This window comes from Perognathus longimembris, chromosome 2, assembly GCF_023159225.1.
Source record: "Perognathus longimembris pacificus isolate PPM17 chromosome 2, ASM2315922v1, whole genome shotgun sequence".
NCBI lineage: Eukaryota > Metazoa > Chordata > Mammalia > Rodentia > Heteromyidae > Perognathus > Perognathus longimembris.
Window position 1 is genome coordinate 106,177,949 of NC_063162.1, and position 13,980 is coordinate 106,191,928.

Consider the following 13,980-nt stretch of genomic DNA (forward strand, 5'->3'; position numbering starts at 1 on the left):
TCTGAAATTGTGGGCTGCATAAAGTGACCTCATTCTAGAAGGGGGAGGACAATGAATAATTTTGAGGGGATAGATCTGACAAATACTACATTAGTCCGGTGATAAAGGGTCACATTAACCAGTGATGTCATTTTGACAGTATATGCTTTTGATTTGATGTAATGAGAATGGTGTTTTCCTTCAGTAGTCTCCCTCACAAAAATCCATTGCCCCTCATATATCCAGGAACAAAAAGCCATCAGACATCCTAATTGAGGAGAGTCTATAAAACTCCTGGCCAATATGCAAGAAAATTTTCCATCTCATAAAAACAAAAATTCCAAAAAAAAACAACCCTGGCATAGCCAAGAGAAACCTACAGTCTGATGATTAATGCAAAACTGTATCTGGGGGCTGGGGATATGGCCTAGTGGCAAGAGTGCTTGCCTCATATACATGAAGCTCTGGGTTCAATTTCCCAGCACCACATATACAAAAAATGGCCCGAAGTGGTGCTGTGGCTCAAGTGGCAGAGTGCTAGCCTTCAGCAAAAAAAGAAGCCAGGGACAGTGCTCAGGCCCTGAGTCCAAGCCCCAGGACTGGCCAAAAACAAACAAACAAACAATCAAAAAACTCTATTTGGGACAGAAAAAGGATATCAGATTAAAAACTAAAGGAATCTGAATAAAATATGAACATTAGTTAATAGTGACTAGTTATTATGAACATTAGTTAATATGAGCATTAGTTAATAATGAATCCTTAAGCACAAATATATATGCTTAACATTTTAATAAGAGAAATCAGATGTGGAGTATAAGAGAGCCTTCTGTAATACCATTAACATTATTCTTTAAATCTAAAACTATTCCCAAATAAAAACTTTATGTTTTAAGAAGGGCAAGTTCATTGTAAGGGTTAAAGTGAACTAATATATGGAACATTTTGAATTTTTTTATATCTTATACCTGTTTATAATAGTTGCTTAAAGTATTAACTATATTTCTAATTTAGAAACTTTTTGCAGTTCCAATTTTACCAATCTACTCCTCATAACAGCAATGGTGCTGCAGTGTGGCATGGAAGACAGGCTAAGTGAGTAGAACACATCTCACAGTCATTCACACCAATGATCAAATATGCAGACGTAGTGGGAAATACTATGACACCTACTTAAAGCAGATACAGAACACAGTGTGAGTATGGCAATTTTAAACTACTTATAAAGAAGCACCTAAGACACTCAGGGAATGGATGCATTAAGTTTTGTGTTAGAGGTGACAGGCATTCTGTTTGCTTAGTTTTCTATAATGTGGGCATAGGATTTTGAGTGGCAAAAATAAACATAAGACAACACACACGCATACATAACATCTATTAACCAAAAAAGTATGGAAGCATTTTCATATTTCTCACAGAAGTACTAAAGGTTTTCCTTTTGATCAAATATCTTGATCTGGGATTCAGGGCTCTGAGAGCTTGGAAGAAAAAAAAATAAGATCCTCAGTTTTCTTCCAGAATGCATTCATAAATGCATTGGTAAGCCCATTGGTAAATGTTTGTCACAGGCAGTAGTGGCATAGGCAGAATATGGTATTTCTGTTATCCACAGAAATGTGTGATATTTTCATCTGTTACTACTTCTGCCTCTACTGGAGCAAAACTATGATGCTAATTACTATGTTACAATTTTCACATTTGTTATACTTACTTCTTGGTTGTAGTATTTAATAATTCAAACAGAATCATAAATCTTACTAAATCACAAATTTGTGATTTAAAGGTATTTGTTTAACCACATATCAATCTGATCAATTCCCTCTGTAATTCTGTGAATTAATTTTGTGCATTTAAACCCATCATTCTAAGAAGTACATAGGATTCACAAGACTGCTAAAGAAAATTATGGGGCAAAAAGTTTCCAGGTGTGGTGACTCATGCCTGTAATTCCAGCTAGCTAGTAGGAAGGTAGGGACTGGAAAAAGTTAAATGAGATACCTGTCCTAGCAACAAAACTAGATATGGTGGTTCACACCTGTAATCCCAGCTAAGTAGAAAGCTTAGGTAGGAAAATCATAGCCCAGGCTGACCTCAAACAAAAACATGGGAACATATCTGGAAAAGAACAAATTAAAAAAAAAAAAATACTATGGTGCTGTGGTGTGTGGGCACATTTGCCTAACTAGCCTAAGGCTCTGAGTTCAAACCCCAGTAACTTTTCTCCTCAAATAATAAAAGGTTAGGGACTCCTGATTAAAAGAAAGGATAAAAGCATCACTATAAACAACTTGACATTTTAGGATGTCCTCTGTATCACCTTTCTTTATGCTGGTGCCTGGGTCTTGAACTAAGGGCCTCCTGCTCATTCAGTTTTGCTGTTCATGGCTGGTGCTCTGCCACTTGAGCCACATGTCTGGCTTGTATTTTTTTTTTTTTTGCCAGTTTTGGGGCTTGGACTCAGAGCCTGAGCACTGTCCCTGGCTTTTTTTTGCTCAAGGCTAGCACTCTGCCACTTGGGCCACAGCACCATTTCTGGCCATTTTCTGTGTATGTGGTGCTGGGGAATTGAACCCAGGGCTTCATGTATATGAGACAAGTACTCTTGCCACTATGCCATATTCCCAGCCCCCGGCTTGTATTTTTGCTAATTAGTTTTGGAGACAGAGTCTCTTGGACTTTTCTACATAGGCTAGCTCCTGAGGAGCTAGGATAGCAGGCAGGAGCCGCTAGCCCCTGAACTATCAATGACTTTAAGTGAGTGCTAGTCGGGAGCTACCACAGTCCACACTGCAAGGCAATTCCTATCTAGTCCACTCACAGGCCCAACTCAATACCCTACTCATTAGAGACTCCTAACATGGGTAACGAAGTTGATATACATAAACTATATTCTATACTTTCCAGATTAAAGATGTAATATATAATAGCTGTAATTTGGCTTGAAGAGAAGAATTAACTCCAAGAGGAACACGATAGAAATACTTTGCATGGAAATAAAATAAACCCCAAGCTACTACACTATAAATCCCCATGTGCTACACTTTATAACGAAACACATTATTGAAAGTCATTTGGAAAAATAACACAATTGATTTCCTGATTTTTGAACAGAATTTTGCCTGATCTCCATTGGGAAGTAATACTTATCACAAATGATTAAAGATGATGGTGATAGCTAAAATGTGTTAAGTCAAACACTTCCTATCTCCTAATTTTACTAATAACCTTAAAGTTAAGAATTAGTATTATATTCATTTAAAGATGAAGAGTCAGGCACTTGTACTAAGCACTTCCTACCTATCAATTTTACAAATAACCCTAAAGTTAGGAATGAAAACTGCATTCACTTAAAGATGAGGGTGTTGAGGTGTGATTGGCTATGAATGAGGGGATGGGACTCAGGGTGAAAGTTGTCGCTGTGATTCTAGAGCCTATGTCTAGTGATGATGCCACATTTCTGTGGGTGCAAATGTAAAACACAAATCCTGAGCATATGGAAGGATTCTGGCTTCCACAGCTCTAAGATGCCAACCATGAACACACCACATGAGAAGAATCTGAAACCTAGGACTAGGAACCAGAACAGAAGCCAATAAAAGAGATATGAAGCTTTCAAGATCAGTGAATCTCACAGAAATCTCCAAATCACAGACAAGCAATGAATCCTTAACAAAATGCTTCTGACACAATGCTTTTGAGAACTGAAGAGCACAGACATTGCTTCTTAGAAGAGATCTGTGCTGCAAATCCACTCATACTTACAGTGGGTCTAGGCGTACCAGACTCCAAAAAGACAGGAACCATCCAACGACTTATGCAAAATTAGTCCTCTAAAGCTTTCCCTGGGGAATGTGGGGAATTTCTGCCCCAGACATCTCTTGGAATGCTTAATGCGAATTACATTTTCACAGTTGAATTTTGTCTCTCATTTCCTACTTATTCTTCTGTTTAGCTAATTAGTTGGAAATTTCTCATTTCTTTTGTCCAATGAAGTCCTAGCTTCCTGAGCTTTTGCTTCCAACAGAATCTCAGTAGCATCAGGCTGTATTCTAAAATATAGTATTTCCATCTACAACATGAGGGCAATATGTGCATACTTATTCACAAGTTGATCATGAGCATTAAGCATAAGCCTGAGTGCATGGCACATGACAATCTCATGAATGCAAATGATTAGTACTATTACATTTACTAGAATGCAAGTTCTGTCAGAGAGAAGAACATTTATATTTTGATTGCTTATGGTATTTATGGTCTTAAACATAGTGGCTGACGCAGTGTGAGGTATTCACCATGTATTCACTGAATTACATTAAATAGTAAGCTGACTCAGCGGTTCCTCCCTATCTAGTCACTTGGCATTTATTTCCTCTCACATTCTTATTCAGTCATATGTCAAGCTCAGCAGACTGTGGGCAACTTCTCATTTTTATAATAAATGCCTTGGCCCCATTCTCAAAACAGGAAAACAGTTCAAAGAGGAGATTTCAATGCTTCATTTCACCTCCAAACAGCTAGGAAATATAATGTGGTCTCTCCATGTGGTATTTCAAATTTTGTTTTCTGGCTATGCCTGTCCCCCATCCGACCCCCCCACCAAAATGGAAACAGGTCCCATTTGAGACAAAGCTGTAGTTGAAACAATAATACCTTTAATATCACTTTCTGCTCTATTTTGCTCCTGGTCTTCACAAAAACCCTCATTCTTTCACAAGAGTATAAACTTCATGAAGAGCTTCAGTTGGGACCCCATTCTTGCCCTCCACCCATTCATCTATAGATCTACTGGCATAGTGCATTTCACGTAGAACCTGAGGTGCTGAGGACACAGAAGAAAAGGTCAAAAACTTCCCTCTTTCAGAAACTCAGTGCTCTTTCAGAGGAATTGTAGGTGATACAAACAAATAATCACAATGCATAATGGAAGCTGTAACTTCATAGAAGCAGTCCTAACTCAGAGTAGGGGGCTGGGACAAGGAGGATTTCCTGGAAAAGTGATATTTGAACTGGGTGTGTTTTTGTATGCTTTCAAAGCATCACTTGGCTGTACAAGGAGGTTTGATTTTAGTGTGTCCATATATCTCTGTCTGTCTATCATCTATCTATCTATCTATCTATCTATCTATCTATCTATCTATCTATCTATCTATCTATCTATCTATCTATACCATGATCAGATTCACTCCTCCATCCCTCTCCCTTCTCCCCTTCCCAAACCACTCTCAACAAGCCTCATTGTTCCATTTTCACACATGTATATAAGGCACTCTGACCTTATTCAGCTTCCTTCACCTTCCCTCCTCTCACTAGAACCCCCACCCTTTGCAGGACCTATTTTACATTCCTACTCATATTTTTTGCTGTATGGTAATAGTTCAAAGGTAGTCACTGTGGTATTCCATAAATATATAGAGAGCACTTCAATCACATTGACCCTCTCATTTAGTGTTTTCCCCATTGCACCACACGCTACTATTCAACATCTTTCAGTGAGCATGGTTTTGCTGTCTTCGTTCACAACTACAGTGCATTGGACTGAGCCTTGAAGGGAACAGCAGGCCTGACCTTATATAAGAACTTCTTCCTTCTGCATCATCTGGATATTTGAAAAGCTTCAGAAACTTACCATCTTCAAAATAATAGTTGCCCTCCTTCTGCTCAGCCCTACCACACCCACCTTCTGCAGTTACACATGAAAGAATCGGGACTATCTCTAACAACCTTATCTTCCAAACTCAATCATTTGTAAACCATGGTGGTGTCAGAATTTCCTCATATTTTAGTCTTCATTCACTTTTCAAGCCCAATTTAGGTTTTTAGTCTTCACTCCCTTAATTTTCCAGTCAATATGGGAGTGCTTAGTAAATTGTAACTCACTATGCAAATTTTAGTTTTACCCTAATCAACACCAGTTCCTTTGGTGCTCTCATCTACTCCCACGATTTAAAGACCAGTGAATGCCAGATTTAAATTTTTACTTCTGAACTTTCAAGATTCAAATTCCCACTATCTATTCAAAAACCTTCATTTGCATATCTAATAGCCACTTTCAAATGTACCATTTCCAAAATCAATTCTTTATTTTTACTCCATCTCCCCTAAGATGACATCTGCTCCTTTTATCGTCTTTCCTAACTCAGATGATGGAAACTCACATATACAGTTGTTTGGGCTTGAATCTTTGAATTTCTTCCCAACATCTCTCCTTTTCCACATCCATCGACTCCATTAGCATATCTAGTCAACTTTACCTTCAAAACAATGCTGACTCTGACATCTCCCAGCTTCCCAAGTGACTTGTACTACTACTGCCTTTACACCAATCTATGTGTTTCTGCTTCTCTGCACTGATGCCTGCTGATTCTTTATAAAAGGAAGTAAAATTGTCAACTGGTTTGCTAAAAAAAAAAAAAAAAAAAAAAAAGCAAAAATAAAGGAAAACATTACCACTCCATGGGTCTCCATCTTTGAGCAAATCCACATCCTTAATGGAGCTTATTATTATCTTTCTGGCATTATATTCCTTATTTCTAGTCAGATTTTTAGCTATACTTTATTTCTTAGACTAGAAAGAAAAGACTTTCCCAGTCTCCCCATAAAAAACAACATGGAATTTATTTAAGCACCTTGATTCCATTTTTTCTGCCTATTTTTTCATAGTGCATGTATACCTTTTCTTAAATTTAATTTTATTGTCAAAGTGATGTACAGAGAGTTGAGTGTATCTTGAAAGTACCAGATTCTTCCCTGATGCTAAGTATAGCAGAGAGCAAAAGAGGCAAAAATCCCTTTCATGGTGCTTACTTTCCACTGGTGAGAGAAATAAAAGCAAACAAAAGGACATCTCCTGCCAGATTGTAATCACTTCTGGATTGAAAAATCAGAGGTGGGAATGGGAAGGAGGCATCAGGGAAGAATGATGGCTCCTACATTAATTCACACCAACCCTTAAGGAACATGAGTCTGTAAGTATCTTGAAAACAAGCATCCAGGATGAGGGAACAGTAAGTGCACAGCCTGAGGGCAGGTCCTGATTGGTGAATTCCAAGAGCATTCAGGAGACCAAAGTGACTAGAATAGAAGAGAATTTCTCACCATTTGCCATTGTGTTTTGCTTTAAAATGTTTTATTATTGTTGGCCATTTTCTGATGAGAATGTTGGCTTCCTAAGTATGAGGCACTAACAAAAAAATAAAAACAATCTTCACCTGACAATTTAGGACTTGAGTCTTATTCATTGTAGAGACTCAATAAATATTTATTGGATGAGCTGTCATGTAGTATAGAGAAACCTGACTTTCCCAACCTGTCAGCATGGCCTATGCTTTTTTGTGTTCCTTGTCTTATTAATTTCCTCCATCTGAAATGTACCTTTGTCTTTAAAAGGCAGAGACTTCAGGACAGGGCTCCAACACTACTGCTTTAATGAAACCTTGCCTGGCTGGCCGTCAGCAAATGTTACTTCTCTCCTTTCTGCAGAGAGACAACACTTTATACTGTCACTGCTGCTGTACTGAGAACACCACAAGGCACTGAGCATGTCTGTTTGATTCCCAACATGTGCAGCCTGCTGTTGGATGGCCTGTGCCAGTGTTCAGGAAGTGACGAGATAAGTATCTGTTGGAGGAAGTGAATTACTTTATGATCTACCCAGACCTATCAAAACTGCTACTGTATTGTATTGGATAGGGATTCATGACCCTTACAAATTGATTGGTATATCTGATACTGAAATCCATTCTCCCCATTTTTTAATAGCTGTGTAACTCCCTTGCAAGCAGGAATCAGGGTCCAGGGGACCCTCAGAAGGGTGTGGCCCTTGGCAAGTCCCCATGGACCTGATACATAACAAAAGAATTCCTCCTCAATTTCTCCATTTAACCTGTTTTTATCTTGAAGCAATCCAGCTCAATCAAATGGTCACCTTAAAGATAAGAGAGTTGAGAATTTTAGATTAAAACACTTCTTAAAATCTGCAGTATGTTCTTGCTCATTTACAAATAAATGTAATATAAAGGAGGAATGTTTGTAACAAAGAATTTGTTAACTACCCTTACCTTATATAACATGGACTACCATTTGTCCAAATAAGGCATTAAAAATGTATTTTGAAAAAGTTGAATCAGAAAGCGTATCAGCATGGAATCAGAGAGAAGTACTGACTTAAAGTGGTTGTACATATATTATTTGCTTTCACTGGGACCAAAGATTTGAAAGATTTCTGCATAGTTAATGGAAAGGCTGATTACGAGGCTATTCTAAGTGCAAGAAAACTTTGGATTTTCTTTTCTTTCCTTGTACAACCCCTTTTCTCCCTCTAATCATCATTAATGTGATGAACTAAAGGAAAGGATGTCACAAGATAGAAAATTAGTTACATGATATATTGTTTTGGACAGAGAATCTGAAATAACAGTACTTTAATAAGGTTATTGTTCCTTCAAATTAAAGCCATTTTAACCTGGATACTACATCTCTAGTTGACACTGTTTTTTGTCCATATTTCAACTACCTGCATAAAATAAAGTGCTGTCTAGAGCATTTTTGTCTTTGAAACTGTCATCAAGTCATTTAGCTAAAAGACAGTGCCAAATATTAATGAAGCTTATTAGTAAATTGGTACCATGTAGAAGATCCCTAGGATATAATAAGATGATGGTTTTATGCCCTAATTTCAGCACCAAATGACAATATTCTTCAGCTGCTGAAATGAAAAGATGCATTAATTATTGGAAATTCTGGAATACTGGAATGAGAGGCTACCAATCAGACACATGTTCACATATCCCTAATGGTCACTTTACACTGGTCATTGAAGCCACTTCTACCCTGAAATAACAGTTCAGTTTTGAGTCCTGAAGTCTGTGATTTTAAAAATAATGTTTATGTACTATAAGCTAATTGACAACCAGAGCCAAAATATTTATGAGTAATTCCACCAATGAGCTGTAAATTCTATTAAAATAGGCAAGTAAATAGAGAGACAAATGCATCCAATTCATTTTCAAATGTTTTAAGCAATGATTATACTTTTTCTAGGGCATATATCTAGGAAAATCAAGGTTTATTCCATTTTCATAATATCTGTAATCTTTAGGCAATAATTAAAGTAGCTGAATATTTATCTTGTATGAAGGACAGAAGAGTGTTTATGCCAAATGTCATAGGCTCATTATTTCCAATTTTATAATTTGATATTATTTCATATCCAAAGGACAATTTTTGAAATATAAAGGCTAATTTTATTTACATTTGTAAAAATATTTTACATATTTTGACACATTACTGCTCCACAAATTGCTTAGTTTAAAGATAATTACTAGAAAAATGAGAAATTATTGCTGATACTGAGTAGTGAATTTAAATATGCACAGATATTTAAAAATATTAAATGGATAATATTATTTGCTCCTTTGTAGAAATTAGGCTCTTTCCCTGTCAGACGCTAAGAGTGTAACCCACAGGTTCAGTTGAATAGACTATTACAGTTCTCATATTACATTAGATATCATCTATATTCAAAATGTATACATTACTTCCCCATGTTCCTAGGGAGCTCACACTTGAGTACAGTATAAAAAAGACTGTTTTCAGAAAACAAAGCATGAAGTGCTAATATAGTCCTATATGATATCAGCAAAGTAAGAAACAAAATTTGGACAGCATAATGAGGGGGGTTTCATTAAGAGGACATAGGATTTCAGATGGGAAATATCCTTTTACACTGGCCAACAGTTGATAACCTGATGGGTTATATGAAAATTCTTTATACTATTTTGTCTGTTTTGGTGAATGATTAAAATTATCCATAATGAAAACTGCAAAAGCTCTTTAAGATTGACTAGAATGAGCAAAGGCAAAGGAGTTTTTGAAGAGAGGTGGGGGCCTAGGTTGGATAAAACAGACAGTAAGGTACCTGAGAAAGCTAGGTAAGATAATAAAGGTCTGCAATAAGAGAGTCAGGTTCAATAGGCTTTGGGTGGTGGAATAAAAGATGAAATTTGGGTTAGGTTCACCTGGAATTATCACTTTAATATGCTAGTTAATGAACCAATTGTTGCTGCAACATACTAGTAATTACAGATAATAAATTTCTCATATACAGCATTTTTTACCATCACTACAAAGGTAAAATTCACAGTCAATGGCATTCGATGCCAAAGGCATTACAGCGGGACAGATACAGGGAATGTGTTTGCTGCTGTTTAAGACCTCTTTGGGAAGGCAGAATCTCAACTGTGTCACTGTGGTCAAGGCTGATGGTTTTCAGCCCTTCTGGTAATCCTGAGGACTCCTAGAAATGGCAATATTCCTAGTGATAGATAAGACTAAGAGAGACCAATGTAAAACAAGACTGCTAGCTTATGCATTTAGAGTGGGACATCTCCTTTTCATTTAGTGGCACTCTCCTTTGAATATTTAAGCACTTGAATGAACAAACAAAAAAAAACCCTGCTTATATAAGCAGATAATTTTTAAAGAGAAGGTATGAGAAAGGTAGGTCAGATACAATTATTTTAATTGAAAAGGATGATGCAATTTCTCTATACCTTATTTTGTATGCTTACTATTTTACTTACACACACATATGAATATATTTATAGATATATATTTAAGGAGGCTATATATTCATACATATGATATATATTTAAGAAATTCAGAAAAGAAACATGAATTAACAACATAAATAATGACACGCCCAAACAAGGATACTTCTAAAGTATTAAAATCTAATTAAATTGTCTGTAAAAACAGGTTCAAAGAATAGAGGAAAAGAATACAGATTTTTTTGATAGATTTTGCTATCAGTGAAAACAATATCTCAAGAAGTTGATAGGAGACAGATGCAGGGTTGCAGATTATTATATGCAATGGCTACAAGGTCATTTTGCTTGATTACTTTTCTGCACTTAAATCTAAACACAAGTATGCTAATTAACACTGCTTTTCAGAAGAAGGAAAAAAATCATGTGTGTTTGATATTATGTTATCACAATAACTTTTCCTGTTCTTACAATAACTTTTTAAAATTTACTTGTTATGGACTGAGAGACAAAAGTTACAGATGTTCTGGAAATGTAAGGTAAAATGCACTACTAATTCCATCTATGCTACATGCTTTTCATTTTGAAAGACTTCTCATTCCATTTTTATTAGAAAGATTAATTGAACTTAATGTTTTCATACTACTTATTATGTAACTGAGAGCTTGCTGCTTAGAGTATAATAATAGATGGACACTATATTCTTTGAGTGAATATTATTGTTATGGATATTTTGTTTGATAGTGTGTTTTATAAACAAGCACTGCAGATCAAGTGTTTACCAAGATTTTATTGCTTTTTCATGACTTCTGTAGATATAAAAATGATACAACAGTTGAGAATAGATTAAAAGAAGCTATACTATGGGAATAAAAGAAAGATTAATATGTAAAATTTATTTTTCTATTAAAATAATTCAATTCTTGATATTGGCTTAGGAGTCACCTGTTAAAATAAGAAATATTTTGGAAGTAATCACTCCAATTTATCATGTGGGTTTCTGGGGTAGAGATAAGAAAGAGAGGCAGGATGGATAGAAAAGAGCAGCACTTTGTAGGACAGAGAATTTGCTCAAAAGTTATCATGTTTTTCAGAAAGGAAGAGGGCATAGAATAAGACTGAATAAGAAGGTAGACTTCAGCTATACTAATTGCTCACAAGCTAACCCTTGGCAGCAAAGATCCATAACTTTGAAATTTTGTAACTGACTTGCTTAGTAACCACTTATCAGTGTTCACAAGGGGGATGTCCTCATATAGCTTCCTGGCATCTGCCTGAGTTGACTACTTTTCAGTTGGTTGATTGATTTTGCTTGATAACTTCCACCATCGTTCTTTGCTCATTCACTTTATGACAATCATGTAGCATACCTAAGTAATGTCTCAAGATACTTAATTTTTTGTACTGCTATTATTTTTGACTATGGAGTTGGTGCTATATATGTGTGTATGAAATTATCAATAACTATACATACATTAGAAATTATAAAATGATAAAACCACTATACATTTGTTGATACTTTTGTTTGACTCTATTAGATTATATTCAGTTGATTGTAATTGTTCCTATTAGAGATAATACACTGATCTCCAGTGGTAGTTGTTGGGAAGATCCATCTATCCATCCATCCATCCGTCATTCAGTCTGTCTATCTATCAATCAATATCAACTATCTACTATCTACCTATATCATCTATTTACTATCTATCATCATCTATCTATATCATCATCAATGTATATATCTATCTGTCTGACTATCTATGCAAGTACTGGGGTTGAAACTCAGGCCTCACGCTCACTTGACTTTCTTACTTATGGCTCTGCTAATTGAACCATGTGACCAACTTAGCTTTTTGCTGGTTAATTAATCTAGTGGACTTTTTTTGCCTACTGGCTTTGAATCTCAGTCTTCCACATTTTAGCCTTCTCAGTAGCAAGGATTATAGCCAGGAGTCACTGGACTGCAAACTCTTTATTGTAGATTGTCATAAATATAGATGGTTTGCTTATTGGATTTTCTGTACCTAGGCCATGGTTATAAATTAATTAGATGAACACTACTATTCTGTTATTTACAACTTGTCTTTTATGCAATGTGAGAGCTGGAGTGGACCTGAAATATAATCTAATTTACTATCATATTTTGGGGGTAGAGAGCCCAATAAGTAAGAAGTCACATTCGCAAGTTCTCTAGTTAATATCTCATATTGTTTTCCACTTTAAATGATTTGCAATTTTATTTTGTGCAACTTAGTGGAGTCAGTAAGTAAAATGACCTGATCTTAAGTGAAAAATATCACTTGGGCACTGAATATCTATGAGTAGAGGAATATGCACATGTCTGAAATGAATCATGCTAACTGGCATAGACTTGGCAGGGTTGAACGTTTTGTCTTTTTTCTTAGAAATGAGTTGATGATAGAGTTCATGTATCCTGTAATTTCTTTTATTTCTTGCAATCACTGCTGCCCATAGAATTTAGTAATGTCATTCATATTGGCTTCTTGGATGACTTCAAACAATGATCAGGAGTAATATTCCTCATCATTCAGATCAACTAAACCACATGGATCCTTGCTCATATACACACATCAGTAATTATAGTCCCAGAAAAGACAGGACATTATACCCCAAATTAATTTTAAAGAATATTATCATTCCCAGCCTATTAGTTCAGACTCCATTACACTCAGAATTGCAAACTGTTCAAATAAGGATTAAATATACATGTACTTAGAGGCTAAGGAATTAAGTCTTTCCAATTTGGCTTTTGTCTGTTCTGTTTTAACCTCATTTCTGTCTTTATTCATTTTATTTTACAAAGTTTCTGCCTGTAGAGCTGGTGCATAGTGTACATTTATGTTACCAATTTATTGAAATAAGTTGTGATCGTTTTTCTCCCTATCTCTTTCATTCTCTCTTTTCTCCGTATTGATTTGCTTTGCTTTAACAATTTCCTATGATTTCTTTGGTTCATTCTAAAATATATTCTTTTTCTAAACCTTAACATGACATAAGACTTAGTATTTCTTCCATCAGTTGGAGAAGCTATTTTGTCACATCGGGAGTCTCCAGGTTTGGGCACTTTCACAAATATGTCCCAGCTTGTCCACTGGAGAACATCTAAGCTGTCCATCTATGTTATGTGTGACTAAGAATGAGCTGTAATCCTTTGTTACATTCTTTTTTGCAAAGTGTCTCTTTACCCTGTAGTGATTACTAGTAATTTCAGATACAAAGGGAGCCCTGCTCACATTTTTCAAAGTACATTGCAAGCAATGAGTAAAGGTTGTGTGTTTCTAACTCTCTAAGTTTTAGCCCTATAAAGAAACTGGGTTAATAAAAAATGGGAACTGATTTTTACATAGCATGAGTGGCATTACAAATGACAAAAATACCTGTCCTTTCTTCTCCTTCACATAGAAAGGTTTAACAAAACATCCTGCGATCTTTAAGT

At 35.8% G+C, this 13,980-nt stretch overlaps 1 protein-coding gene across 13 annotated transcripts in view; it reads right to left on the bottom strand.

Annotated features, from left to right (window-relative positions):
* Magi2 (membrane associated guanylate kinase, WW and PDZ domain containing 2) overlaps positions 1 to 13,980 on the bottom strand; it is a 1,248,503-nt gene that overhangs the window by 247,100 nt on the left and 987,423 nt on the right. The gene's annotated exons all lie outside the window — the stretch shown is intronic.